Source organism: Cygnus atratus, chromosome 2 (assembly GCF_013377495.2).
Source record: "Cygnus atratus isolate AKBS03 ecotype Queensland, Australia chromosome 2, CAtr_DNAZoo_HiC_assembly, whole genome shotgun sequence".
Classification (NCBI taxonomy): domain Eukaryota; kingdom Metazoa; phylum Chordata; class Aves; order Anseriformes; family Anatidae; genus Cygnus; species Cygnus atratus.
Window position 1 is genome coordinate 115,843,914 of NC_066363.1, and position 27,365 is coordinate 115,871,278.

At 45.9% G+C, this 27,365-nt stretch overlaps 1 protein-coding gene across 1 annotated transcript in view; it reads left to right on the forward strand.

Annotated features, from left to right (window-relative positions):
• The first annotated feature begins 4,741 nt into the window (after positions 1–4,741).
• Positions 4,742–27,365, forward strand: part of DTNA (dystrobrevin alpha) — a 221,516-nt gene continuing 198,892 nt past the window's right edge. Inside the window, exon 1 of the mRNA XM_035553143.2 lies at positions 4,742–4,986. The gene's annotated coding sequence lies outside the window, so the exon portion shown is untranslated. The remainder of the gene's footprint in view (positions 4,987–27,365) is intronic.

Consider the following 27,365-nt stretch of genomic DNA (forward strand, 5'->3'; position numbering starts at 1 on the left):
CATTTTAAGCTGCTGCATACTATTCAACCGTTTGGCACAGACAGCAGCGATGCTCTCGGGAAGCTGAAGTTTCTGTAAAGCCCTACGTTGCTTCGAAGTATCATTACAATAACCAACTTCCAAACTTTTTTTTTGGAAAAGAGTTTGAAAGTTAAAAGAGCTTGGAAGTTAAAAGAGTTTGGAATACAAAGTTAAAGCCTTTGTGTTCACAAGATGTAGAGCACAGCAGCACAGTAATGCTCTGTACACTACATTAATGCAAATAACAGTCACAAACTTGCAAGTATAGGGTGACGGTAGTTGTATAGCACAATGTTTTCACTCTTCCACGGGGTGACTGCCACTGCTAGCGTGCATTATTTATTGAAGATAAAAACTAAAAGGGAATGAAATCTACTACTGTAACCGACGACCTTTACAGCCTCATCCTCTCAGATGAACTGAAATCTGATGGCTTAAGAGAAAGAAGCCTGCTGAAAAGTCCCTTGGCTCCCTCACAGCCCCCGTGGTACACACCCACTCCCAGCGGCGCTTCCCTCAGATTCCCACCGAGCCCCGGCACCCGGGCCGGACCCGTGCCACCAGGTGGGAGCTTGCAGGAGCTCAGGAAGTGCAGGGGAAGCGGGCGTCTTGCAGCTTCCCCAGTGGCAAGCGGCAGTAATGGCCGCCACCAAAAAGGTGTAAACTCCTTTTGGAACAGGATGGGCGATCCTCCCAGAAGGGGGTTTACAAGTGCTGGATGTGAATAGTCCCCTCGTTTTGCCAGCCAACAAATGTCTGCTGCAATGCACTTCTAGTACAGCGTGACCTCTCTGGGACTGCCATCGTGTTCTGGATGGAACTCACGCAGCTACCACAAAGCTACTAATTTAGTAACACGCTTAATCACAATTCTAACTGGAAGATCATTAAGAAAGCCCAGACATACACATGCAGTCTGGTACTAAGCAGCCGACACCATTTCCTTCTTCCAAAGACAGAATAAATAACGTTATTAATGAAAAAAATCACAAAAATCCAGCGTACAAATTGCTTGTAGTTCCCTGTTAGCACATTATCCACTAAAAATCTTTTCTTCCTATATGGCACAAATTCTGTTTCTTTCTATGACATCTCAGTGTTAAGCACTACATTTCTGTCAGTGGTATACTTCATTGTCTGTAATGAGTCAAGCGAACCACCAACATGCAGTGTCAGTATTTCTACTACTGTTATCTGCATTGTGGCATCTCCAAGCTAAAGATCAGAGAAATGATGATGTGCCCAAAGTCCAGTTTGGATAATGTATCCAAATGGAACAAATTCCGTTCATTATTTGATTTCACAGGCACTTAATCATACAAAATGATGCCTAGCTGGCACAGTGGTAGATGAACTAGGGAAAGATTAGATTTGTCAACTGTGACATTAAGATCAGCACAGCCTAGCGCGATTCCCTCTCTCCTCACACTCTCTTAGATGTAGGAGGTGTGATCTCCTCTCATTCTTCAGCAACGGGGTGATGTCAAATTAGGAACCCCATAAGCTGACACCAAATGGTGGGACGGCTGCTTATCAAGTCCGTTGTCTTCCTTGTTCAAACACCATTTGTGTCACTCCAGAGGAGATCAGCTACGTGCGGAAAATTTGAGGGAACTGCTAGAGAGCTCGTAGTTTTTAATGCTATTAAACAGTAAACGTAGGAAAGCCAGTAAATGCTTTGTAAACTGCTTCACGAATTGCTGCCGGGGAAGAGGAGCTGGTCAACGTGTACTAGGGCAGCTTGCTCAGAAGGCACAACAGAAAGCAGGGTCAGGAGGGAGCACTTGGCGTTTCCAGCAAAACCCCAGCCAGCCACACCTGAGGCACTTCTTTCGTGCTGGAAGGGAAGGAGACAAGCCACACAGCGCACGTACAAATTAGACTGCTGTTTTTTACGGATGAGACGTATCCTAAAAACTCAAGGTGAAAGGTAATAGCTAAGGAAAAACCTGTTAAGTTTGCCCTAGAATTTCAAGTTCAAATGACTCCCGGTCATTCTTGTTTTCCAGCCTTGTAATTAGGAGCTTGCCCTTATGCCTGGCTGGAGTAAACCTTTAATTTGATTAATGCTTGCACTTGACTAGTGTTGATGACAAGCCTAGGTGAAGCTAACAAACTTCAGGGTATTGTCTATCTTGCGAGAAGCTCCAAATGCATCCAAGTAAAGAAGCAGCTTCTTGAGGAACTGCCCCCCTAGACATGTGTAAAGGATCAGCAAAAAAAATGTGTTCCTTTGTAGGTATGAGAATTAACAAGAGGACAAGAGCTTTCAGGTGTCTGACTGCAGAAAGATGCTGGCCCTGACAGACACAAGCCAACACCCCTCCTGCAAGGAACAGGTGCCTGGAAGTTATCTTACAGTCACAGGCAACACTCAAACTTCCCCATAACTCTGCATTTTAATTTGTACAATCAGCATCCCAGTAAGACCGGCCAAAAGGTGGGATTTTCACTTAGCAGAAGTGAAAATGACTTTTGATTTGGTTATCATTTAATTTTCATCCAATTCAAGCAAAGCCAACAAACACAGTCTATCCCTGCAATGCACGACACTTGAGGAAAACTCCCCTTGGAATACGCTGATGTTCAGTGTACCCCAAAAAAACCAGCTGCTTGGCTGGGTGGGCTGGCTTGTCCATCCCATGACTCCTAACAGGATCGAGAGCAGCATGATGCATGGTTCCTAAGGTGCTCTGCCAGGAACCAAAGCACTTTTCTAGGGGAATCCTGCCTGCTACTTGATGTCAGCCTGTTGAACTGTTGCTGCTATCGCTAGTCTCCATCCCCTTATGAAAGCTTTCTGTGCAAAGCTGTCACAGCTGGGTCTGCTACCCATAGAGCGGTCAGTCCTTGAGCCACTTAGCCTTGGAGACCACATTCTGGAGAGTGAAAGATCATGGTTTATTGTGGTGAAACTGCCCGCAAGTGAAACACGAGTAGTTTAGTGTTGCATTAAAACAGCGATGAATTTAGCCCACAATTTCAAGAAATGGAGCAGCGCACCCTGACAAAGCCTCAGAAGCTAAAAATTATAACAGCCCTCCCCGTCAGCAGCCCAGAGAGCTACGAACATCCTCAGCTCTGCTAACCTCTTAACCGGACCCCTACTGAGCATCAAGGTATGTCATCTTCTGAGCTGGTATCAGAGAGTTTAAGGACAGGTTCTCCTGCGGTCCGACCTCCTTTATGTGTTGCTCTTTGCTTTCAGTGAGGTTACTGTCACTTAGACGCAATCTTCCCTCACCTTGGCATCACAGTGACAGCACCCCTCGTTGCAGGCTCACTCGCTCCATCCTCTGTGACACTGCCTTTCCCCTGCATTTTCCTACTATTCTCTGGCAGTAGCAATCAACTCCTGTAGCTGCTATCAGCTGCAGACACGCAGACCTCCTCTGCTGCCTCTCCATCACCTACCACACCTAATTTCCAGCTCCCCATTCAGCCTCCCCGTCCTCCACAACCTCGCACTTCACTTCAGCTGTTTTGTCACATCTCATGCATGCCATCCCCCTCATGTTCCCTCTGCGTTTTACCACAACAGAGGGTACCGTCAGGCCACCTCCTGCTTTACCTGCTACGCCTGAGTCACGTCCTCATCCTGTTCTCACCTCTCTTTCCCCAGTGCTTCAGCGGGACAGGAATTGCAAACGGGTGTAACAGGGCAGCAGTGTGAGAATCCAGCTTTGTCAGGGCAACACCGCTCCCTTGGACTGGTTCTCTAACGTGGAGTCTTGAAATCTGCGTGCGCTTGGATGGGCTGTGTGATGCCCTAGCTATCTAACACCACGCATCGTACCCTCCAGCACGATCAGACCTTCCCCCTTTTCCCTCTTCTGCTCGGCTCCGTCCAGAACCGGTGTGCCCTGCTGGTGTTTCCAGATCACCCAAAGCACCGGTCCCGATGGAGCTGCACCCCAAGAACGCGCGCTGAGCAGGACGCGGGCCCCCAGCCGTTAGCCCCAGCTGAAGGTAGGTACCGCAGCGATGAAGTTACGCATCCCGCACCGCTCATTGTTCTCATTAGCGCACGGGAATGCCCCCGACACCTGAGCAGAAGGGAACAGGAGCGCGGCACGCAGCCCGCTGCCCTCAGGTACGACATGGCGGCGGGCGGCACCTCGGGCTGCTCCCTGAGGGTACCGCCGGGCAGGGGGCGAGCCCAGCGCCGGGACCGGACCGGACACGGACCCCCCCCCCCCTCCCCGGACCCGGAGGGACCCGCTGCCGGCCCCCGGGACCGCGACGGGCGATTTTTGGGGAGCCCCGGGGCTGGGGACGGAGGAGGAGGAGGAGGGGGGAGAGGAGGGAGAGGCGATGGGGGGGGATGATGAGGGAGGGGGCGCCCGCCCCGCCCTCCCCCAGCGGAGGGATGACGTCACCCCCGCCGCCCGGCCCAACCGCCGCCCCCCCGGCCCAACGGCCGCCCGCAGCGCCCCGGGGGGAGGGCGCAGCCCCCGCCGCCCCCCTCCCTCCGCCGCCCGGCCGCGCGGGGACCCCTCGCGCCGCCGCCCCCCGCGCCCCCCCCCCTCCCCGTCCCCTCCCCTCCCGCCTCGCCCCTTCCCCACGCCCACGACGTCATCCCCCCGGCTGCTGGCGGGGGGGGGCAGCTCGGCGGCCGGGCAACGGCTTCGCGGCGGCGAGCGCGCCTGCGCGGAGGCTCGGCGCCGGCGCGGTGCGGCGGCGGCGCAGGCGCAGGGCGGGGGGCGGGCGCGGCGGGCGGGCGGCGGGGCAGCTCCTGCGCTGACACCTGCAGCATGTGCCAGGAGCTGCAGCGGCAGCCGCCGCCTCTGCCTCTGAGCGGCGCGGCCGCCCCGCTCCGGCGCCGTGCGCGGCGGCGGTGCAGGAGGAGCAGGAGCAGGAGGCGGAGGAGCGGCAGCAGCAGCTCCAGCTCCAGCTCCAGCAGCAGCTCCAGCGGCGGCTGCCGGCGTCCCTGCCTCCCGCCCGGCAGCGCGCGGCGCCTCGCAGGTGAGCGGCGGCCGCCTGTTGCCGCGCGGCCGTTGGGGCGAGCCGGTGGCCGTTCCCTCACGCGCCCCAACGGCCGCGCGGGGCGGGGGTGGGGGGGTTGTGGGGTCGCTGCGCCCCGTTGGGGGGCGGAGGGCGAAGTTTGGCGGCCGGGGTGGCGGCGGCCCGGCGGGCTCGCACCGCCCCGCGGCCGGCAGCCGTGACAGGGAGCCGGCGGTGGCGGCCGGGCGGGCAGCCCGCTGCCCTGCGCTGGGTGAGGGGTGTGCGGGCTGGGAAGCCCCGATGCGCCTCGGTGGGCCGGGAGCGCCGCGAGGAGAGGTGCGGGAATCAGAAGCGTCAAGGCAGTGCCCCGGGCTTGGTGGCCGTAGGCTTCGGATGCGGCGTCGCGATGGAAGTTTTGTAACTTTGTGTTCTGCTCCTCCAGTTGTTGTTGGGATGCAGCAGTAGTCCTACAGCAATGGGGGGATAAGGGCTCCAGGTCTGCCTTTTAACCCTGTCGCAGCTCTGGAGCTGTTCCCTGAACTCCCACCCCAATGCCGGGTTGTCTCCCACATGCATCCAGTGCCAACCGGGCGCCTGTTTGCTAACCGAGTGATGGCAGCTGGAGAACAGTGAGTGCTAGGTCTCTAGGTCTTCAGTTGCGCTGGTGTCTGCCTGTCAGAGGGTGAGCACGAGATAAAAGCCAGTGCCGTCTTAAATATATATCTTTAAGTTGCTCCTCAAAAGAGCACAATCCCATTAATACGTTTCGGTGTGTTACCCTACTGCCATTGCAGTCGCCAGACACGTTCCCGTGTTTCTTCAAAATAGGTAGTGAATGCACTACTTATTTTCCTGTTTTTGTGTGGATTTTACCTTATTTATCACAGGACAGAGTTAAAATTCAAAGAACTGCATGCCTAAAAATAAATCTCTCCTTGCTATAAAAAGTCACACGTAAAGCATCAGCTCCTGACCCAACCTCAGCGCGCCGTGGCTGTGATCAGAATGAGGTGCTACGGTTTTGCAGCAGTAGAAGTAAATACAAAATTAGGCACGTGCGCACGCCATGATCAGAGGCAAGTGGCTAATTCGTGCATGTAATACTCGGGACGCGTGGCTCCACAACGGTCTGTAATTATTTCCACAAGCGGTTTTTGGTGTGTTACTGTTTCTGTGCACCCATGCCTGAACTATGCATGCTCAACCATGGTGGATTCAGCTCTCTCTTGGAAGCACCTCAGGCCTCCATCGTGACCACAAGCGTGTGGCTGTGGTCGCTGTGTGGCGGCGTGACCTACTGATTCCACAACTGAAAATCCAGAAAAAAGCACAAAGTACACTATGGGAAGGTGCTGGGTAGCAATCTCTTGAGGTTTAGAGAAAGGTGAGGGATGGATTTATCGTTTTCTTGTTTGGCTTTTGAAGATTTAATCCTTCATTAATGATTTCCTTGATTTCTGCAGTCATACGCTGTCAGAGACTGGAGAATAGATGATCTCCTCCTGTCCATTTTACTCAGTGTAAGTCTATTCAGAATAGCCTTTAATGGTCAGCACTGATCTAACTGCCATGCCGGGCAAATAATTGCACTGAAATCAATGAATATATACTGACATGAAACTGAAAAGAAAATCGGTCTCATGGTGTTTTATATTTGTATACCTGGAAGTCAAAAATAGCTGTCATAAACACAATGTATAATTTCAGGAAAAAATAGTCTATGTCCATCTTACAGTTGTCCAAAAAGTTTCTTTCTTCAGTTTCAGCAGCTTTTGGTTAGGAATGTGAAGGCAGCAGTCTTGGAATGAGAACTATTTTGCAGAAACTTTTTGTTCCAGTGACTAATCTCCTTCTCTTTAATTCCGTGGTCTTAATCTTATTTTGCACATATACACGCTATTAGTGTTGGCCAAGGACTGTTTTCTTAGACAGGGCCCTTAAGTCTGTCGCCAGGTGTCGCAGGGTTAACTCTAATGCCTGTGTTTTAAACTGTTGCTCTTTACATTAATTACATGTGTTCCTATCTCCAGGCACAACAGCCAAATGTAAGTGGTGTGCAATGTTACATTCCAATTAGTTTTGCTGTGCAAATGTGGATTATAGTTGACGGGTAAGTCTGACATGCTCTGCATGACTTGTCATGTTTTTCCTGGAGAGAGGGGAGTCTTGGGACTGAGTCACCATGGAAGAACATGGAGCCCCGTAGGCACGAAACTGGTGCAACGGAGTGATGAGTCAGACCTCTTATCTTTAAATTTGGTATTGTGTGGTATTCACGGACTGGGTGCATTGTGTTCATTGTGTACCTAGGCAAGTAACTAGCAAGTGGAAAACTCACTCAGACAGTCCTCCGACTCTGCGATGCCTTTTCTTTGCAGAGATGATCCTCCTTCCATTGAAGTAAAAGTCCGTTGGTTAGCATCATGGGGGAAATCAGGGTATATCAACTTGCCGAGCAAATCTGGTCTGCCAGGCAACACGTTCATTTCCTACATTGTCTCAAATCCAGTAGCAGTATGACCCAATGCTCACATTTTCACGTTCTGCGTTGTAGATTCGCATCAGCATTTTTAGAGTTCTGAAACTGGATCAAGAGCAGAGGAGTAAGAACAGCGTTCCAGCTTCGTAGGTCCCGATATCTCTCCGTGGTTGGTGTTGCTGTGGACTGACAACTTTGGTTCTAGAGATTCCAGAGGGAACTGGTGTTACTGCTAAATTAAGGAAAATAAAATTTCTTAGAGATAGTAGCCTCAGAAATATGTTAAACAGTGGGAGTGAAGACTGCTCACGCAGCTATTTTCAGGAACAAAACAAAGCTTTGTGTCAGAGGTGTCTTCAGTTAGGCGCTTATTCCGAACTTCCTTGAATGGTAATCGTTAATAACACCATCTTCTCGAGCTAACAGAGCATGAAAATTCCTTCATTTATAATCATTTAGCGGCGTGCTTGAAATTCTGTCCACTTACACAAACAGCACAGGAACAACACTTCTGCTGAAAATTGGGATGGGGGTGGGGGGTGGACATGCAGGCAGGGAGCAATTGTGTGCAGAGTAATCCGAACGGCCTGGGAGAGTATAATACAGAGGCTCTCTCTCCTGCTTCGTTGCAAAAGCTACCAGAGAGAGTGTGTTGGAAACATTATATGAGGTTTTTGCTTGAAAATTGCAGCAGAACGTTATTGATCTGTATATTTTTAAATCTCGTGAATGTAACCAGTCACCATTTTGTGATCACGACAGGCATTAGCACTAGTTTGGGAGGGGATGTTGATGGTCTTGCAAAAAAAAGTGTTCTCACATTGTCTTAAATTGGAAAACTGTTACAAAGAAGACATATTGGAAAGCGTGCTGGAAAGATGTGGCAATTTAGATCTAAATCATATCAATTCCAATCAAGTATAAATGCTTTATTTGTTTTTAAGTTAGCAGGTGTGCCTATTGTATTCTCTAAATGTATAGATCTCTTAAATGTCACATGTGGAGAAATACAACCTGATATCAACACAGGGAGGGTTTAGCAGTCTCAGCAGTTGAGATGAAATGCAAAGCTGCTTGCAAGAACTTGGAAGTGTCAGTGGTCTGTGTGTGGAGATCAACAGCCCTAAGACCAGTTGCACTGATGAGGAAAGTGATGCCAAAACTGGAAATCTCCAGAGGAAAAAACATCTCAAGTGTAGAGATACAGAGATATAAGAAAAGCCTTTAAATACACGTCATTTGGGTTTAATTACCTTAGAATTGGAACACCATAAAGTTGCAAGGTGATAGATGGCACACCCCCTTGAAATGATTAGCGTTTTGCTATTGACTTCAGTAGAGCCAAGATTTTCCCTACTACTTAGGATGACTAGGACTGAAATATTTGGGGCCAAATCCTTCTCTCGTTTATGATGACATAAATCCAGTCCCGGTGTATTTTCTTCCTCACAGCGAAGAGAAAGAGATGACAAGTCTACTGCCTATCCGCAGCATATCCACAGCTCCTGCTAGAGAACTTAATTACTGTGTAGTGCTCCAGTGCGCTATTCAAAACCCTTACCATTAACTGTGTAGTGTCATCGTGTCCTCCTCTGTCTGCTATGTGTGTGCTGATGCTGTGAGAAGTACCGCAGACAGTCCACGTACTGGCGGGTATGCCACAAGGACCTGCAGGGAAATCCTCACCTGCCTCTTTTGTTGTACAGTGGCTGCGTTTCTATAAGGGTGCGCTGTGTAGTCAGAGCAGCTTGTAAAGAGAAATGCAGAGACTTTTGTAATTGTTCAAATGAGATTACAGCTCAACAGAATTCCACCCTGTAATGTACAAAGTACAAAAATAAAGGCTCTTTTTAGTTAAGTCATCTACCAGACTGATGCCAAGAAGCAATGCGATATCTCAAATGATTTTTATTTCTGTTTTTTTGAAGTTTCTTAGCTGGAAGAGATGTCAGAAGAGCCAGGGGTGGAGATCTACAAAAATGAAGTAGACTCAGGTGGAACTTCCTCACATAGTGGTGTGGATGTCTCTGCTTATTTTATTTAAAATGAAATTCAAACTTCAGAAGCATGCTTGATTTTCTTTTCTCTTGGCGCTGACAAGCTCTGCCTTGGCTTTGTTGTCTAAAGAGGTAACAGCAATTAAAATGTGATGTGACAGCGACTTCTATGAACTGTTTTGTGATGTAAGAATCGTAACGTAAGATTTTTCTGACAGGATGAAAATTAACAGGGGAAAGGAAATCTCTCAGCATTACCCATGGCTTTTCAGCAGCTCAGCCGGAACTTCCTCCTGCTCGCTAACTCCCCTCACAATGGCGTGTGAGTTGAGGCCCATCCAACTGGCAAAACTCCTCTATAGAGAGGTCTGACCATGTTGGTTTAAGCAAAAGCCTGATACAAGTTTGCCCTTGGGCCTTCCTGGGTAACAGAGGAGCTCCTGGTGTCCTGCCAGAATGTGCTTGTCACACTTAAGGGCGACTAGATGCAGTGAAAGCAACGAGACCACGCTGAACTGTTCAGCTTGGGTGGTGCCAAAGGGTGGAACTGGTTTTGCACCGTGCCCTTGGTGCCTACAGGGTGAGTGAGCCACCTCCAGAAGGAAGAGCCACATCCAGCAGTTCCGGGCATCTCAGTTGTGAAGTCCATGGGCCACTGGAGAAAAGGAAAGGCAGAAGATAATGCAGCTCTTTCTGGAATGTAATTATTACCGTTAACAGATTAAAACCCAAAGGAAAGCACAACCCACCTCTGTCTTCAAGTAATAAAGATGAAACCTTGTGCAGGGAAGGAAAGAAAAGATCAGCTTCCATCAGAAACTGAAGAGGGAACAGTGGGAGCAAGTTGGTAGTATGGTCTTGCTGGAAAGATTTGAGCTGACTGAGATCTGATGCATGTTGTTCTGATCCTGACCCCGGCTCCTGGGCAGCTGTAGTCCCTCACCAGGTCTGTACGCACAGGAGCTGTCTTTTGTTGCCCGTTTGTTTATGCCCTTATGCCTTGCGGAATTGCCCTGTGTGGCGGCTATTTGCATCTATTGAGCTTTCTCACAATCGCGCTGTTGTACTTGATTGGAACCAGAGTTAAAGTTAAATGCGGGCTGGCCTGTGCTCCGCCACGCAATCATTGTCCCCGGTAATCACTGCCACAAAGTAGGTCTTGATGGCAGCATGAAGTAGCAGCCAGCTCTCCTCTGTTCTTTCCCCTTTGAAGCACTCTTTGCTTTGGCACGCCTGTCAATGAGCCTGCCCGTGTGGTTGTGCAGCACAAACTTGAGCTGCGCTGCGGGGCTTGCCTCCCTGAAGAAAGAAGCAGGGCTCTTGGCTGCCCACCAAAGCCCATCATGGCTTGACAGCTACGCTTTTTAATGAAATGGACCGACCAACTTCTCGGCGGGCAAAGCGCCAGCCTAGCAGATGGGCCTGAATGTGGGCAGCCAGCAAAGCAGCTACATACATGTAGACGCAGAGGCTGTATGTATGGGTATAATAGATAGGGATCTTCAATTTGGGAAAAGTTGTCCAAATGAAAGACTGAGTTCTAAAACAAAGAGCCCGAAAAGAGACTTCGTGAGGGGAAGGGATGCGTTAGAGTGCTCAGAGGGGGAATCTGTGCTTTCCTTGTTGCTCTCTGCTTGCTGTTTTGCAGGTTATATAATAAACAAAGGAGGCTGTTTAGTCTTTGAATCCAGGCACTCCTGTTGCTGTAACCGAGGATGTGGAAAACAACGCTTTACCACAGTGAATCCTTTTACAAACCTGTTTGAAGCTCAGAGCCTACCAGGATGCTCACTAGTACAGTGAGTTCAGTGAAAATCTGTGCGTGCCATGCTTTTCATTTGGAGCTAATTACAGTATGAAGTATTTCACTGAACAAGAGGTACATAGAAATCAGTTACCAGGAATGAGTACAGAATGTAACGCAGCTTTCCATATAGGTACTCGCCCTAATGCTTCCAAATCTGTGCGTGGTCAGCGAGTGAGAAAATGCTAGGCCCCTTCCATGGATGGCTGTCAGTTGTCCCCCCGTGTGCAGGCCACATAACCATTGGTAATTAAACACTTACAGGTCCTTCAAAGAGCTAAGTGTTAGTTGCACCTTTGCAGAAGGGACACAGAAAAGCAAAGTGACTTGAACTTGTCTGCAGAGGGATTGGATTTCCGAAGCCTGTGTCCCTGGAGACCTCTGCCTAATTTTATCGGTGTGATGCTGGAGAATTGCCAGGCCTCGCAGTCTCAGGTCACGCAGGTATCTTGGTTGAAACTCCAGGTCTCCGCATTAGGAGAGAGCACTGGTGGATTGCCCGATGAATAGCATCACAGCCCCAGCTGGAAACTGCCTCAGGCTCCTCTTAAAACTTTGAAGGGTCTGTGGACGCAGTTTTTCTGGAGCTTTACAGGGCAAACTGAGAGGATCTATGATTCTTGGCAAAATCCATAATGAGCTCTGGAAGCAATTTTCTTCCTCAGAGCTGTCTTCACCACCCCGATGGTTAGAGATTTGTTGGTTGGGTTTTTTTTCCACTCTCAGTATAAAAGCAGAGATTCAGCTGTGTGTTTCAAGGACCTGTAAATTAGAGAGATTAGCAGAAATTACGGGGGTAAGAAATCCCTTTCAGTTTCACCTGGAGGCACACGGCAGCTGTTTGCATGACTCGGAGCAAGCAGTGCAGCATCTGGAGGAGGTGCCCAGAAAGCTGAGATGAGCCCACAGCCAAGATGGGCTGCCGGGGTGTTTTGGCCTGGAGGAGGGCACCAGGCTTTCGGTGGGGGCTGGCCTGCCTGGTGAGGGGTCCTCAGGGACTGTGGCGAGGGGAATGTTTTGAAGAGAGGGAATTTCTTAGGGCCTGCTTTTCAAAAGACGGTTACAAACTCCCGTAGTTTTCAGAGGTGGGTATTTGCTCTAGTAGAGCAATTTGCATTAGTAGAAATGCTGCAGTATGCCCAGTGCCTTATGAATGCAAAGTCAGAGAACATGTTCTGGTCCGACTATAATGCTCGACGTGCATGCACTTCTCTTAACTTTTCATTCTTTTGTTCTTTCAGACGCGTTTACCATGTAACCCTGCTTATTTTTTCCCTCCTTAAGGAGTAACCGTGCATAGACGCTAGTCCAGTGCAAGCAGTGTAATGGTGGCCTGCACTGCTTAATGGGAACTACAGAACTTTAAATGTGCTGTGTGGGAACTCTGCAAGTTTCTGCTCATTTAATCCCATCTCCTTAGCCTCCATCTACCGTTCCCTTTTTGTACAGGCTAGGGTGAGCATTGCTCTTAAGCCTCAGGTGATTTTTATCAGTTTTCTTGTCACCTGCATTCAGCTGCTTCTGGTGGGACTTCCACAAAAACACAGATGCAGTCCTGCAAAGGGCTGGGAAAGGGAAAAGCAAAGAAAAACAGGATGGCGGAGGAAGGCTGTGAAAAGGGGAAGGTGGGGTGGAGAAAAATGAGATCTGAGAGGAGAAGGAAAACAAGGCAAAAGGGAAAGGTAGAAAGAAAGAAAAAAAACTGAAACCAACGATGAGGAAAGAGGGAGAGGAAAGGAGAGGGAGAAAAAAAAAACACAACAGATGATCAGATGAGAAGTACTGCGCTGTGTTAACGAATATAAAAACGTGCTCCTACTTGGTTCTTTTTATCTTGATGTGCCGGAGCAGGGCTCACCTTGCAACAGCTTCTTTGGGAAAAGGGTCTCATTTGGCCTCACGGGACTACTTAGATGGGAAAGTCACTTGAGAAGACCTTTGCAGAGCAAAGAGCAATGTTAAAGAGTAGCAGGCTCAAGGTGCATCTGTTTGTGCCAACAGATAGGACACCGATTTCCTTTTCATTATGAGTCTGCTGAGGTAGGAATACATTTGTCCTCAGTTAAGTGCTGGCAGGGAGAAGAGGAAAGTAAGTTGCTGTATGTTTTAAGACTGCAGACAGGCGCATTGAAAGCTGAACTGTATCACACCCTGCTCTGTATAACCTTCTGCAGAGAAAGGTGATGCATACTGTCAAGTACCTTAATATTAGAGGTATTATTTTTGCAGTTCCTGGTTCTCTAGGCAGATAGAGAAGATCTAAAACCAGTCAATGTTCATGAACGTGTCGTCAGTCTGCCCTAAAAAGCACTTGGCTAATTTTTGCTTCCTAACCCCCGTTTAATCCAGTCACGATGAGTCTGACATTATTATGGACAGCTGCGTGAAAGTTGTTTGCACAGACAAAGATTAACAGTAACTGTTCTTCAAGGTTAGTAACATAAATGCAGCTACTTCGTATATTTCTTTGCACCATGGATTAGCCAGTGCTCCTCCTTATGTAGAAAACACGTTTTGATGAAAGGTGTATTACATTTATCTCCTTGTAATGCTCCTCTACATTTCCACAGGGAATGCTGGTTCTGGGAGCCCCGCGTAATGATGGCTGTTGACGTTTACACTAAAATGTTGCCTATCTTCTTTTTTAAAGATGATTATTCCCGTGCAATTTGTACCTTCTTTTTTTTCTTCCAAAACATGAAAGCTTGGTAGGGCATAATAAAACTTGCGATTTGTTGTGGGCAGTCAGATTTTTGATGGCGTGCTTGATTGTCAGAACAAACGACAATGGCTTCTTAACCATTGTCTCTATTCCAAATAATTAATGTAATGTTAGTGGCCTTAGTGAAGCAGTGGGCTGTATTACAGTGACTGCGAAGCACGGAAACCTACTGGGTCTTTCTATCATAAAAAGGCCCTGCCTGTGCTGTAGATCTTACGAAGAATTTGTAGAGATACTTGAAAGGATAAAACGCTGTATAAATACCTAAAGTTCAAAGAGAAAATACCACTCGGGATAAAAAAAAAAAAAAGGGAGCTTAGCCCAGCAGCAGTTTAACGGTATCCATGTATGGATACCGTTAACGGATTACCGTGTAACGGATGGATTACCGTGTAACGGACCCATGTATGACGGATCTTGTGCTAAGTCCTGTGCCATCGGTGCAAATGCCTCTGGGGTTCACAGAGTACCCAAATGGAAGGACTGGATGAAGGACTTTGAGAACACCGACCGTGGAGGGGCAGAGGGAGAAGGCACGCGTTTGCCAAGAAGTGATGCTGATTCTCTGGGCAGGATACGAACAGGGAAGGTTGAAGACGTGTGCGGCAAAATCTGTCTTGTGTTTCCCATTAAAATGCCTTTTAAAACTATTAATATGTATTTATCAGTATTACTGCATAAGTATTAGGCCGGAAATAAAATTGGGAGCTATACAAGCCAGCAACTCTGCTATTTTAACACAGGGAGAGATTGCACCAGGTCTGAACCGATAGTTTTAAGAACTGAGACTTAGTGAGTCTAAGTCTCAAAAATCAGTAGATAAGTTCTCCTCCCTGTGCCATGTAACGCCATGAATGTTGGATCAGAGATCCTCACCTTCAGGCCATGAGGGTAATCAAAAGTTCAGGAAAAAGGCTGGTTTAGAGGTGACGCTTCCTTCTGTCATCGCTATATGTGTCCTGGACCTGGCAGCTTCCTTTTCTTGCCCTCCCTTGCCCTCCCCCAGAAACACCCCATCGACCAGGCAGCCCAGCCACTCCCTTATTCCCCAGCACAGAGCTGCCCTCCTGTACAAGCCCAAGCTCTCCCCTTCTGCCTGTGGGGCTTGGATTTAAGCAGCTCTTTCTTATCTCAGCCCCTGCTGCGCATTGACCATACATGCAAATTATCTCCGTAAATCATTTGCACTCGTTGTCACACAGAACAACGCAAACCTCGGTGGCTGTCGCCGCAGGAGATGTGCTGGGACAGCTTTCGTGGTTGCCCAAGGAAGGGAAGGACACAATGACATTTTAGTGGCTGTATTGGTCCCGGGTGCTGTTTCAGGCAGCTAACCTGGTGCTTGTGGTCCTTGCTTCCAGCAGTGCGCACGTTTGGCCGCTAGGAAATCAGGTGGGGAATGCCCTAGCATTAAATAAGGTGCATGTGGACACGTAGCAGTAAGTGCCGTCCTAGGCAAGTATGTGGGAGGCTGCAGTGGCTGGTAAGGCAGATATGCTTATTGGAGGCCATGTCGTGGTGTTCAGGCCTTTGTTGATTACCACAGGCATAGAAATGGTTCACATAGCTTTCCTTTATTGGTAGGGAAAGGGAGAAGCGTGGAGCCCCATCTCTGTTCTGAAGCTGAAGTGTAGGTTAAAGGCGCTCCCTTTTTCCCCACGGTTTTGGTTTCAGGAGGCTGTAGCAATGTATTACAAGCAGTCGCGGGAGCTTTAGTGACAGCTGTTTTGCTTGAAAGCCTGTATCTGCCAGTGTCTGTAACATGATTTGATGTAATCCTTTGGATTTCCTCATGTTTAAAAAAGCTGCAGAGTCTTTCTTGCCTACCAAAACACATTTAACAGTTGAAATTTTAGCAGTGAGTATTTCTAAAGTCTACCATTTTGCATATCCTCTGTTTGATGATCCTACTGTTTATGTATTTTTAATACATCTCTCGCATTAGTCTGAACATCCAATTAAGGACACAGCTTTGGAAAGTATGAGAGTTTGGGGGTGGGGGGAGAGCAGAAGTAAAATAACACTACCAGAAACCTTAGTAGTCTAATTTCCCATATAATGTTTGCTGCTGAAAACTGAGCAGAAATATTTAAAAGCCAAGTTGTCTTTCATGGCAGACTTCATGCCTGTGAGTCAATCTCATCTTACTACTCAGCTGCCGAGCAAATTTGTCCTTGAAACCCAAATTTCCCATACATCACTGACATGTGTTTAGCAAGACCTTGAAATTACGCAATAGCGGGAGAGCTGAAAGCTGCTGCCAAATCTGCCAGCTGGTCCTGGTTGTCTGGAGCTGACCAGGAGCTGCAATTTCAGGCACTGCTGTACTGCAGGCTGAAGGCAGCAGCGCTGCTGCCTGGGCCCCCGGCACCTCGCTGCCCACTTGGCCAGGTGAGGAAATGCAGATTTACCCCGGAGAGCAGGATGCAAGGGTGTCATTCCCCTGACGTTGGCCGGGCTGTCACTTTTGTCACGTTTTGTTTGCCCCAGATGGTTCACTTTTTCTCAGGGAGCTGTACTTGAAAGGAGGAGGTATGCGCTGGTGTGGTGGGTCATGTGGCATGCTGCCCCTCTCAAAATGCAAGGAGGGAGAGGGCAAAAATAGCCCCTGATTTTAGCACTCCAGAGTTAGCTGTTCTGAAAACATGTCCGGGGCAATTGAATTTAACAATTCAATTTTTTTTTTCTTTTTTCTTTCCCAAAGGACTTTCTCTGGTCCTGCCTAAGAGAGAGAAGAACAGTGCTGGTCCTGTTGCTGGTGCTGTGATTTACATCCCAATTAGCTGGTATCAACACACACATTTTTGCTAAGCTACAGACCTACAAACGTGTTTTTTTCAGACCCGCTTATCCAAAACTGCCAGCATCTATTTGGATGATTCTCATGGGGCTTCGGGAGGTGGGGAAAAGGGTATTTAGTTTTCATAGTGTTCCTTTATTTGCTTTTCTTCTTATCAGCTTCTTTCCACTGAAATGACAGCAAAGGGTTTGCATGTTGTTGTAGTTAGCTCTTCATGTATCTGTTTCCATCTAAGGACTACAAGCTGCCGGGCCAATCTACACGTTTGTAGTAGTCTTGAAATGCAGTAATCAAAAAGAATGTATTGCTTTGTTCGCAAAGCCTCAAACAAAAAGGGGAGTGAAACTTCCTGGGCCCCTTCCTATCTGCTTGGCTAAGTCTAACGAATCTTTTGTTAACCAGGGGTCAAAAATTCCTTAAGAATATTTTTGCTCTTTATGCATTACCTCATATTTCTACCTCTGTTTGGGTAGAACTTGATGCAGCTGTTAACCAGTGGCTGGAACCAAATTTGGGAAATGTCATTAAATGTCATTTAAATGGGAGGTCCGGCTTATACCCATGTGCAGCCCTTGAGTATACAAACATTTGTTAGCATATGTTACATATGTTAGCATATGTTAGCATATGTTATTTGTTAGCATATGTTATGGTTAAATTGGAAGCTCAGACCATTCAGAGGGTCTTTACTATTTTTCACAGCTCATATTTCACAGTTGTTCCTGTGGGGTTTTGTTTGTTTGTTTGTTTTAATGAGACAGTCCTCCCTTACCTTGAAAAAGCTGAGTGTTTGATGTGACTTTGTTAGGGAAAGTGCTAGCATCCACTCGCATACTAAGCATGAATCATCAGTGTCGTTAGATACTGAAGTGTTTTAAGTGGATCTTGAAGTATCAAGCTATGCTCCATATAGTCTGTGCATCTGTATTAACTGGTTTCTTAACTATTGTGTTTTTCTACTTGACAAATTCTCAGCAGAAGCATGTACAGCAGTTGCTTCTAAAAATGCCGCATTTGTAACTGGTAGCTGTGCTGTTACTGTTGGTTTATTCTGTATGTATTCTATATTCACATTCTATTTTAAAATCTCACCTTTAAAAAGAAAATACATGGAACAGTTATCAAGAAATGCTGCAGAGAGCTACCACAGTCCAGAAGAATTTACAGCAGAATACAAAGCAGTGCAGCTAATCTATGTCTCCTCAAGCAAAAGAGCTGTGTAACACGCAATCTAGACAGCAGAGGCTTAGCTCCATGAATTCATGTAGCTCCACTGAAGTCACTTCTAAGAGGATCTGCCCTGACTCTGAGCATGTTCCTTGTGAAGCTATTCATCATGCAGCACCCAGCACATACAGCTGGGGCAGGATCAAACCGCACGTGCATCAGAGAAGGGAAGTAAAGGCCTGAATTAACACATACATGCACGGCTACAAAGGTAGGGTGACTGAATTTCTTAGCATCTTGGGGGGGGGGGGGGTAAGGAGACAATGACAATAAAAAAAAAAAGGTCAGGAATCAATATTCAGGAAGCTTTTTAAAATTGCTGTGTATCACAAAAAATAACAAGGAGAAGGTCAAAGTCCTAAGACCATGCACTGAGATGATGAGAGACCCTTTCAAATGGGCTAGAAACCACGTCTGCATTAGTCCTTGTTTCAGAAAAAGGGAATATTTTGAATGTCAGGAATTACTCCATTTTTCTCAGCAATCTGACTGAGGATGAACACCTTTCCCACTTGTAATATGAGTAATATTAAGTCAGCTCGTTTCTCAATGCCAGGCTTCAAGTCCTACACAGGTGCAAATTCATCATTGTATTTACCAGCCAAGTGAACTGTCTCCTTTGGTATTTAACTACTGCATCCCTGATCACATCGGCCGCTGCTGCAAGTAATGATTTGTTTTTGTCAGAGTTAGACCTGTTTAATAACAACCTCAAATAAAAAACGCTTCTGTTTCTGTCAATCAATACCCCTTCTTTATAACCTTTTCAACATAAGTTAAAAAAAAAGACATTGTGAAAACTTTGGGAGCTGATGCTAGAGCTCACTTCCAATGACAATCTCTGCATACAGTCCCAGCTGGTTTAGCATGAGCCAAATGCCAGGGTAGCCTCTGGTTGTAGAGGAAAGGCTGCTCTAGGCTGAGCAATAATAATAATAATAATTTGTGACCTTGCATATTTAGACCCATGTTTCATCCCCGTATTTCCTATTTTCTTGTACTATCTGAGCACTTCAGACGATCAAAAATAGCTGGCAACCGTTTTTTGCTTGTTTGTTTTTTAAGTACTCTTTTGAACTGACAAGACATGAAATCCTTGGACCTAAGGACAGTATTTGTTAGTAGGTTACAAGTGTCTGAAAGTGGAAATGCTGAATATATTTACCTCAGCCATGATTTCACTGCCATAATAAGATTTTTTGCTTTGCTGCATGCACCAGGACTTTAAGATTATGTTAGCTTACTTTGAGCTAAATCCAGATATGGGATTTGGTTATAGAATATGCAAGGAGAGGTTTGTGGCCCCAGAAAGTCTCTGCAGTTCCTTTTTTTTAAGAAGATACAGGCTGGCTGGAAAGCCAGGGACCCGTTATGTAGTGCTTTCATGCAGTCCCAGCTAACGTGGTGGTGACTTTCCTGCTCACAGCCGCGCGTGGCTCCTGAGGACCAGGCAGTATCTTTGTCGTGCCTCTCCCAGGCGGCCCTGTGCTTTCCCTTTGAGTTCCTTGGTGTTGATCTCTCTGCTGGACCTTGCGGTGACCAAACAGGTCTGAAGCCAATGAGCAGCGCTCACCTGCGCTTTGCACGACGCCGTCATTGAGCCCCTGCTGCGAAGCCACAGTGATGGCAGAAGAAGTGCTCATGGGTCAGTACAGCCTGTACCGAAGGTCACCCACCCGTACGGTATGGGCGCCTGAGTAAACCCTTGTGTTCCCCCTCAGTAGGAGCATCCACAATGGCTGGAGCTTAACTACTATCATTTGATGATTCATTTGCAGTGCTTATTTTCTAAAAATTGCATAGCCTGTTCTCAAAAGCAAAGCAAAGAAAAAGGCAGCTGTTATGAAAAGAGAGGAAGAAGAACTCCACATACAAAACACAGAGCTTTAAAGAGCCAACCCCACATTGTTCGGGTAGGAAAAAAACAACAATTTGCCATGTCTTATCCTTGAAAAAGATCAGAAATAGAGTTATATTTTTGAGGCACTACTCATACGTATTTTAGACAATTAACAGAAACACTTGTGAGTCTTAAGTACATATGTATTTGGATTTGGTGCTGACTGACATTTCTTACGTCTGTGAGTTTCACAGAGAACAGAATAGGGAAGTTTTCCCTGTTGTAAAAAGCAAGCCTTTTATATTCAAGTACGAGTGGATTTCAGGCATGTCACAATGATACTGAAATAAACCCACTGCTTTTTAAGGTTCAGAAGCACCAGAACTGACCAGCCCAAAGTTTACTCCGATGTATCACTGAATATGAAGACTGACTTACTTCATTGTGCTTCTCTTTATCGTAGCATAGCACATACAGGATTTGATTTGAAAAGCAGAGAATTGGTGTGATAGAAAATGAAAAATTAACTTTCAGTGCCGTGTAATGTTTTTCAAAAAATATTTTCTTGGAAACAACTGACCAACAAAAAAAAACTGTAGCTGAAACTGAAACTTCCCATTCAGAAATTTTGTAACATTTCATTTAGGAATTCATGATTGAGATAAAACATTGATGTCTCCAAGTTCATTTTTTTTCTTTCATTTGTCTGAATTTTAGACATCTTCTTGCTGAAAAAGAAAGCTATTGCTCCTTTCCCCCATGTCTCCCAGTAGGCCAGGCTGCTCGGCCTGGGGATGCGTCTGTTTCGATGTGTCAGACGCTCTCAGCCTCTGTGCCCAGTGGGGAGGTCTGCTTTTGCTGCTGAGTTGATGCATTGCCCGCAAGCAGCCCCACGGTCCAGTTGACAAGGCACCAAAATCAGAAGTCCAGGGAGGTACTCCAAAGCCCAGCGAGACGCAGCTTATCCCCAAACAAAATGTTTGGTGAGCTCTGAAAGTGATGTATTTTCCTGTGTGAATTAAGTGTGCCTTTTAATGAAGTACTTCAGTGAGAGTTTGCTAATGGAAGATTCCGGTTTTCAGTGTAAGGTAAAGTGCTTCCTTGGAAAACCTCCAGCTGTTCTGCTTGGTTCTGCTGACCAGCTCTCTTCTGAGGTTCTTGTATTCACCGTTTGCATGCTTTACTTGGGAAATATTTTTGTTGTGAAGGATTCTCTTCTTCTGAGATGTGCTCCCTGTTCTTACAAGTAGGGAATGAGGGAACCAGTGCTTCTCAAAGAGGAAGAAAGGCGTAACGATGAGGTAATAAATTTTCTTGCAGACTGATACACACATTTATGTTGCAGGTCCTGACCAACTTGAAGCCCAGAGAAACAAAAATCCCTGCCTCTGTGTGTGTAGTTAAGGGAATAACCCACAGGATGAGTCATGAATGCAACATTACTAATGACCCTACCCACACCACAGCTGCTGAACCTTCCTGCAAGGCAGAATCAGCCACAGACCTCCCCCAGATGCCAAGAACATCTCATCAATACTCCCTGCAGCTGATGATCTCTGACAGGCTTTCAAACCTGGCCTCCACCTTCTAGCTGAGGAGCCTGTGTGGGGACTCGAAAAAATCTGTTCCCTGCCCCATGCGTGACGGGACCCACCCACGTCCTTTCCTTGCCCTCAGCTCCTGTGCCATGAGATCCCACAGCCCCCAGTAATCATCGTACCGCTGATTTCACCTCTAAGTCATGAAGCTGCAGCAGGGGATCACACTACATGAGTGAATGCATGCAAATAAATGTAAAGCCCAGAGAATGGGGTAATTTCTGCAATCTTAATAATGTGGCTGTGTGCCTATTAGCATTTTCTTTGATGGAATAGCTTTCCTTTGGCGTAGGGCAGCATATATTTTTTTAATGGCCTTTGTAAAGGCAATTCATGAAAAAAGGTAGAAATAGCGCAGTGTTTTTTCTGGAATGGGCTAAAAATCATTTTGCGGCTCTTGTTAAACAAGCAGCATTTCTGCGAGGGCAACACAAAATCTGATTTTAAAGTGGGATGAGAGGAATTAAGATCCAAAAAAGGGCACGTAGAAAGCTAGGATTGAAGAAGACAGGAAAGTGAAATTCCAGCCGAAGAAGAAAAGTCTGATAAATATATTGAAAGCTTTTGATGGCTGGAAAATGTGTAGAAGGGCATCTCATTTCATTTTGGGTTTTGCTTTTAGCTGTCAGTTTACTACGACTGAGTTTTTGTTTGCATTCGAAGGAACATTTTGGGGAATGGCATTTCTTCTGCTTCTGACTGTGATCAGCCAAATAAATTTGAAGGATTTGACCTATGAACGTGAGTTCTCTTGTTGTTTTCATTAAGTCTAGATTAAGTCCTGGCTTTTTCTTTTTGCATCAAGGTCTGTCATTCTTTTTTCTCCTTTGTATTTCATTTTTCTGGTTTGCTACTATTGCAGTTTTCTTCTGGGCCAGTGGAAGCCCGCCCATACATGAGGAATAAGTCATTTTCATAAAAATCCTGGCTCTTCCCATTTGCAAACCTATTCATGAGTACTGCTGCCTTTTTAAGCCCTGTGCTGTCTTGCAGTGCAGCCAGGGTAAGAGTTTGACATTTCATCGCTCCCACTCTCCCACTGCTGCAAGATACTCATCCTTCTGAGCTGGAGGTACGTGACCCTTTTTGAGAGTTGCTTCTCCGTGGTTCTTCTTGTAGATACTTGACCTGAAGGATGCTTCTCAGAGTTGCTCAGTCTGTTACTGAGCATCTAGAAAACGCGTTTGTTTTTTGACAGAACTCATTTGTTGTGTTCGGGGGCTTTAGCAGGCCTTTCTTACGGTCATTGCTGCCGTGTTAAAGTTTCCGTGAAGTGAGGTGCTGTTGCTCGCCGTATGTCGTCAGAAGAGCGGTGCTCCTGATCCCAATGCAAGCAACGCCAAGCCGGCGGGCTGCTTTTAAAAGTGGCTTTGTTCCCCTTTTCATTCTTAGTATCAGCTGTGAGAAAACATATGGCTTTGTGTACTTCAAAGAAGGCCATTCACACAGGTTATCTGCACTAGGCTGTTGCCTCAGAGTAGTTCAGAAGGAAAAAGCAACCACGGGCTTCACTTGATGCTCCTGGTGCCAGAGGTCATAGTGTTGCCACTGAAGACTCCATTCTCTTGTGTGACCATGTACAAAAACCTTTGACCTTAAGTCAAGGAAAGAGGATCAATGGTAGTGGTTCCCAGCGTGCTGAGATGTGGTTTGGGAGGGACCGAGAGGTTTTTCAAGGTCTGGGAAAACAAGTTGGGGTAAAATGGACCTTCACTGCGTTGCTGCCATGTAAGTGAACAGTTGCTGAGAAAGGTTTAGTGGGGAATTGGGGGCATGAATTCAGAAACTTCACCTTTTAATTTCTTGCTGGCTTCTTCTCAAGGCAGGTGGAGTTCTCAGGCCCCTTTTCAGCACTATTGACCATCAGAATACCGGACTTATTTTCAACATACAGCTTCTAGGTGGTAGGTACAAGGCTTTCAGCTAAAACAATGTTGTCTGTTATGTTTGTGCAGAAAAGCTTGGAAATAAAATATGTAAAACAAAAATTGGAAAAAAAAAATGAGCCAGCCCTATGATTTCAGGGTGATTTGTGTTAGCATTCTCCATTTTCTTTTGAAAACAAAATCAGCATTAGTTCAGGCACCAAACAAGTAGCTCATCTGGAGCATTTTAGTATTGCTGTACAGTAGACCTATTTGAAGTCTAGGGCTTAATAAAGTAATTTTTAGCACTTAGGAACAGAAGTTTGGATTAGAGCTGCATATGTAGCAGTATGCCTTAATCTGAATTAATTGATTCTGGGAAGTGGAAGTCAAGTGCATGCATCTACTATGGGAGCAAAGATAATGGATTTTCAGTTGGGATGTAGGAGATAGAGACAATTTACATCAGTACATGCTTATTGATATTTTCATACTTTTGTTGAAGAAATTATAGCATAAATTTATTCCTTCCTCTTCTTCTAGCATGTATATCTGAAAATGGGAATCACTTTGGTTTTCAAGGATCATTGGATATTTACTGAGCATATAAAACCAAAAAGTGATAATCATATTTTAGAAGGCAAGTGAAAATAACTTGTTAACTCTTCCTTGTGTGTTATGTTGTGAATAGAGAAGTTTGAATTGCTGAGAATTATCATGGAAGTGTGTGTGGAAAAATTACTCAAGAAAGAAAAGCTGAAAACAGGCTTAGCCAACTGATGCACTAGGTTTCATTCTGCCTTTATCTTTAGCTCCTGTGCCAGGAGGAAAAGTATTTCTAATTAACGACATTCTTCAGTATTAGACAAAAAGTGAAGCTACTTTGACTTCCATGCTTTGCTGAGGCTGGATGAGGAGTCAGGGGACAGGGAGAGCTGCTGTGCATGGGCAGAGCAGTGTGGAAGAGTTTGCACTAAACTTGACCCATGTCGGTGCTACCAATTTGTCATTCTTCACAAACGTAAGAGGCATCATGCTGCTGTCTGCCTGCCCAGCGGTGCTCCAGGAAATGTTGAAGGCTAGCATAATGAAGAGACTTAGTAAAGGGATTGATTATTTCTTATTTTCCCCCTTCCCTCCAAGTCTGTTTCATTCTTGGCAGAGACGGTTTCACCTTTCAGAACCAGCCACGAGGGCATCATTCACCTGCGCTCCTCTGGGATGAGCTTGCATCATGAATACAGCAGCAAAGCTGAAATATGCGTGGGACTTGTAGCTGTAATGAAGAGGGGTAAAACAGATTTGATGACTGAGTTCTATCCTGTGTGCAGGCCTTGGCTAGTAAAATTCTTAGCAATAAAAATACAACAGATATATTGAAAGGGTATCCTGGCAGACACTCTCACTTTTTCAAAACACTTTTTAAAGTCCCTCTGAAACACTTTTTTTTCCTTGAAAACATTTTTAAGAATGTATAGTTATCATGGTCCTTTCATCTATACTTAACTATAATAATCAGAACAGTGGAAATATGCACTTGAAGAATAGATGTGAGCAGGACAAGAAATCTACGGCAGCAATAACTTTCTGCAAAGAGCTGTGCTGTGGAACCCAGTGGAATTTCTTGCCGTGCGTGAGGTTCAGTGAATGTGTGTAATCCTCCCTGGCTCAGAGCTTGGGATAAACTCCTCTCTCTTCTTTTGGGGCAGATAAAGTGGCTCTGAAAAATGCTTTTTCTGAGACTCTTCAGGTGAAAGTCTAATACCAAATTGTTTCTGTTGCACTTCATTAGAGATGCTTGCAACTGGATTGCTATTGATTGCCTTTTAAATCTGATTCCTCATTTTAAAAAGATATAACAGGAAAATGACAGTGATACATGTCTATCTGAGTAGCCCTCTGTCAAATGTGAAGGAAACTGCAGTACATCAATGACCTGTTAATGGCAAAAAAGCCAATGACTATTCACAGTCTCAAGGACCTGATCTTACAATCACTTAAGAGTTGCATGTCCTTATTAATGTAACTGCATTGCACGTCATGGGATTGCTCATGCTGATGAAAGGAAGCGAGCTCTAGCGATCCTGGAATCAGTACCACAAAAGCTATTCATGTAGGAAAAAGCTGTGGTCGGGGAGTCAAAATCAGAAATGCAGGTACAAGAAGGGTGCCAGTGCTCATGGCACAAGTTTTCCAGCTCACACGAGCAAAACTTGCAAGGTTAAGAACAGGAATAAGTAATACATTCTTGAGTGATAGACATCACAAACTGTTTTGCCACATTTGTGACCAGCTTATGTGACTGACTTCAGTCCGTGGGTTATGCCACTTGGTCAGGCTGAGATCTCACTGATTTTCACCTGTTCTGTACCTTCTCTTTGCATTGTGTGGGCATGATTTTTTTTTAAGAAACACTGCTGAAACTTGTGAGATTTCCTCATCTTCTTTCACATGATAGTGACATCAAACACACTACTAGGAAAAGCCGGTATGTCCTCAGGTCCTGCTATAGCAAAATAAGGGCATATAGATCTCATGGGAGGTCCCCAGTATCTTACACGGGTAAAGTTGTCCTGGTAATCTCAATTGAAGGTGGAGCTTTAAGGACTTCAGAGCCTCTAATAATCCCACCTCCTTATCCTCACCCTCCTTTTCACCCATCCCACTGTTCCCACCCTACCTCCCCACCCAGGACTGCGCTGAGTATTTGGTCACCACCAGCTCAGCGTCCCAGCATCAGCTCCCGGTGCTGCAGAAGGGCACAGCCCGTTTGGCACCCTGGGCTAAGAGCAGCAAAGGGGCCGTGCACGTCCACACCGTGCAGGAGTGAGCCGGAGGCTGCAGGGATGGGACAGCCACCGGAGCGGTGCGTTTTGCAGACCAGAGAAATGGTGTGTGGGGATGGCTAAGTATTTATGGTTTATCCTATACTGCTTCCACAGTGATGCTTCCATGCATTGCTATCTAGCTGAATTCAGTACCAGACTTGAATGTGTCACTTTTCTGATTATTGAATTGTTTGAAAAGTGACACCCAAACAAAGCCAGTCAAGGTGGCTGAAAAATGACATCCAAGAGCTCGGACTCTTGGGGAAGAGACCTGAAAGACAAAATGGCCTGCCTGCAAAGGAAACGGGTTGTTTCCAAAATGTTCCAGCAGTTGTTGCTCCTTTTCTCCTGAGTTTTAAGCGATGTCAGAACATCGGGGTTGATGGAGCCTTCTTAGCCTGCTCCAATTATAGTATCTTTGAAGAAACTTGAAAGTTCTCTTTCCATAAGCATACTTCTCTCCCAAAATGGTGAAATGCAAAGCTTATAAGTATTTGAACATCTTGTCCTACTCTCCCACATTCCTACACAGTTTGAGGAATATTACCTTTGTTCTTTGATATGTTGTTTACAAATGCGTAGTTGGAGGTGCTTTTTTTTTTTTTTTTTTAAATTAAAAAAGCCCAACATGCACCACAGTAAGTTTCACTTTCTGTGATCCTTGACAAAAAATTCTTCATAATAGCAGTTTTGGCCAGTCTTTCTTTTCAACAAAATACATCATGTTCAGATTTATCCAAAATACCATCCTGTGGATATTTTGAACCTTGTTGCTTCCCTCTTTTGATTTGCAAACTGCTGCTGTGGAGGTCAGTGAATAACCCGTGGTGGTCTGTGCTCCGAGTGTGGCTGTTCAGGCACAGCTCTTCTAATGGCTGAATGTCAAGTAATGGCAACAAAGTGCTTGGGTCAAACAACCTGGCCTGGGCAGATTAGTTTGAATAACACTTGCCTATCTACAGGAGTATAGACAATACTGGAAAACAAAAGAATCAGATGAGAAACCTGTGTTTCTTTCTTTCCCTCAACTTCTCTCTGAAAATATTGAACTCATACTCAAAAGATTAAGCATTTGTCTTAAATATGCCTTTGAATAGAGAACAAATTAAACTCAAGTAAAACACAGTGTAACCTGTGACCAGAAATTCTTATCTCTGGTTACACATAAAACACTTTGCTTATAAATTAGTTGCAATATATTCTCTCAGCTAAAGACATTCTGTCCCAATAAAATGAGTGT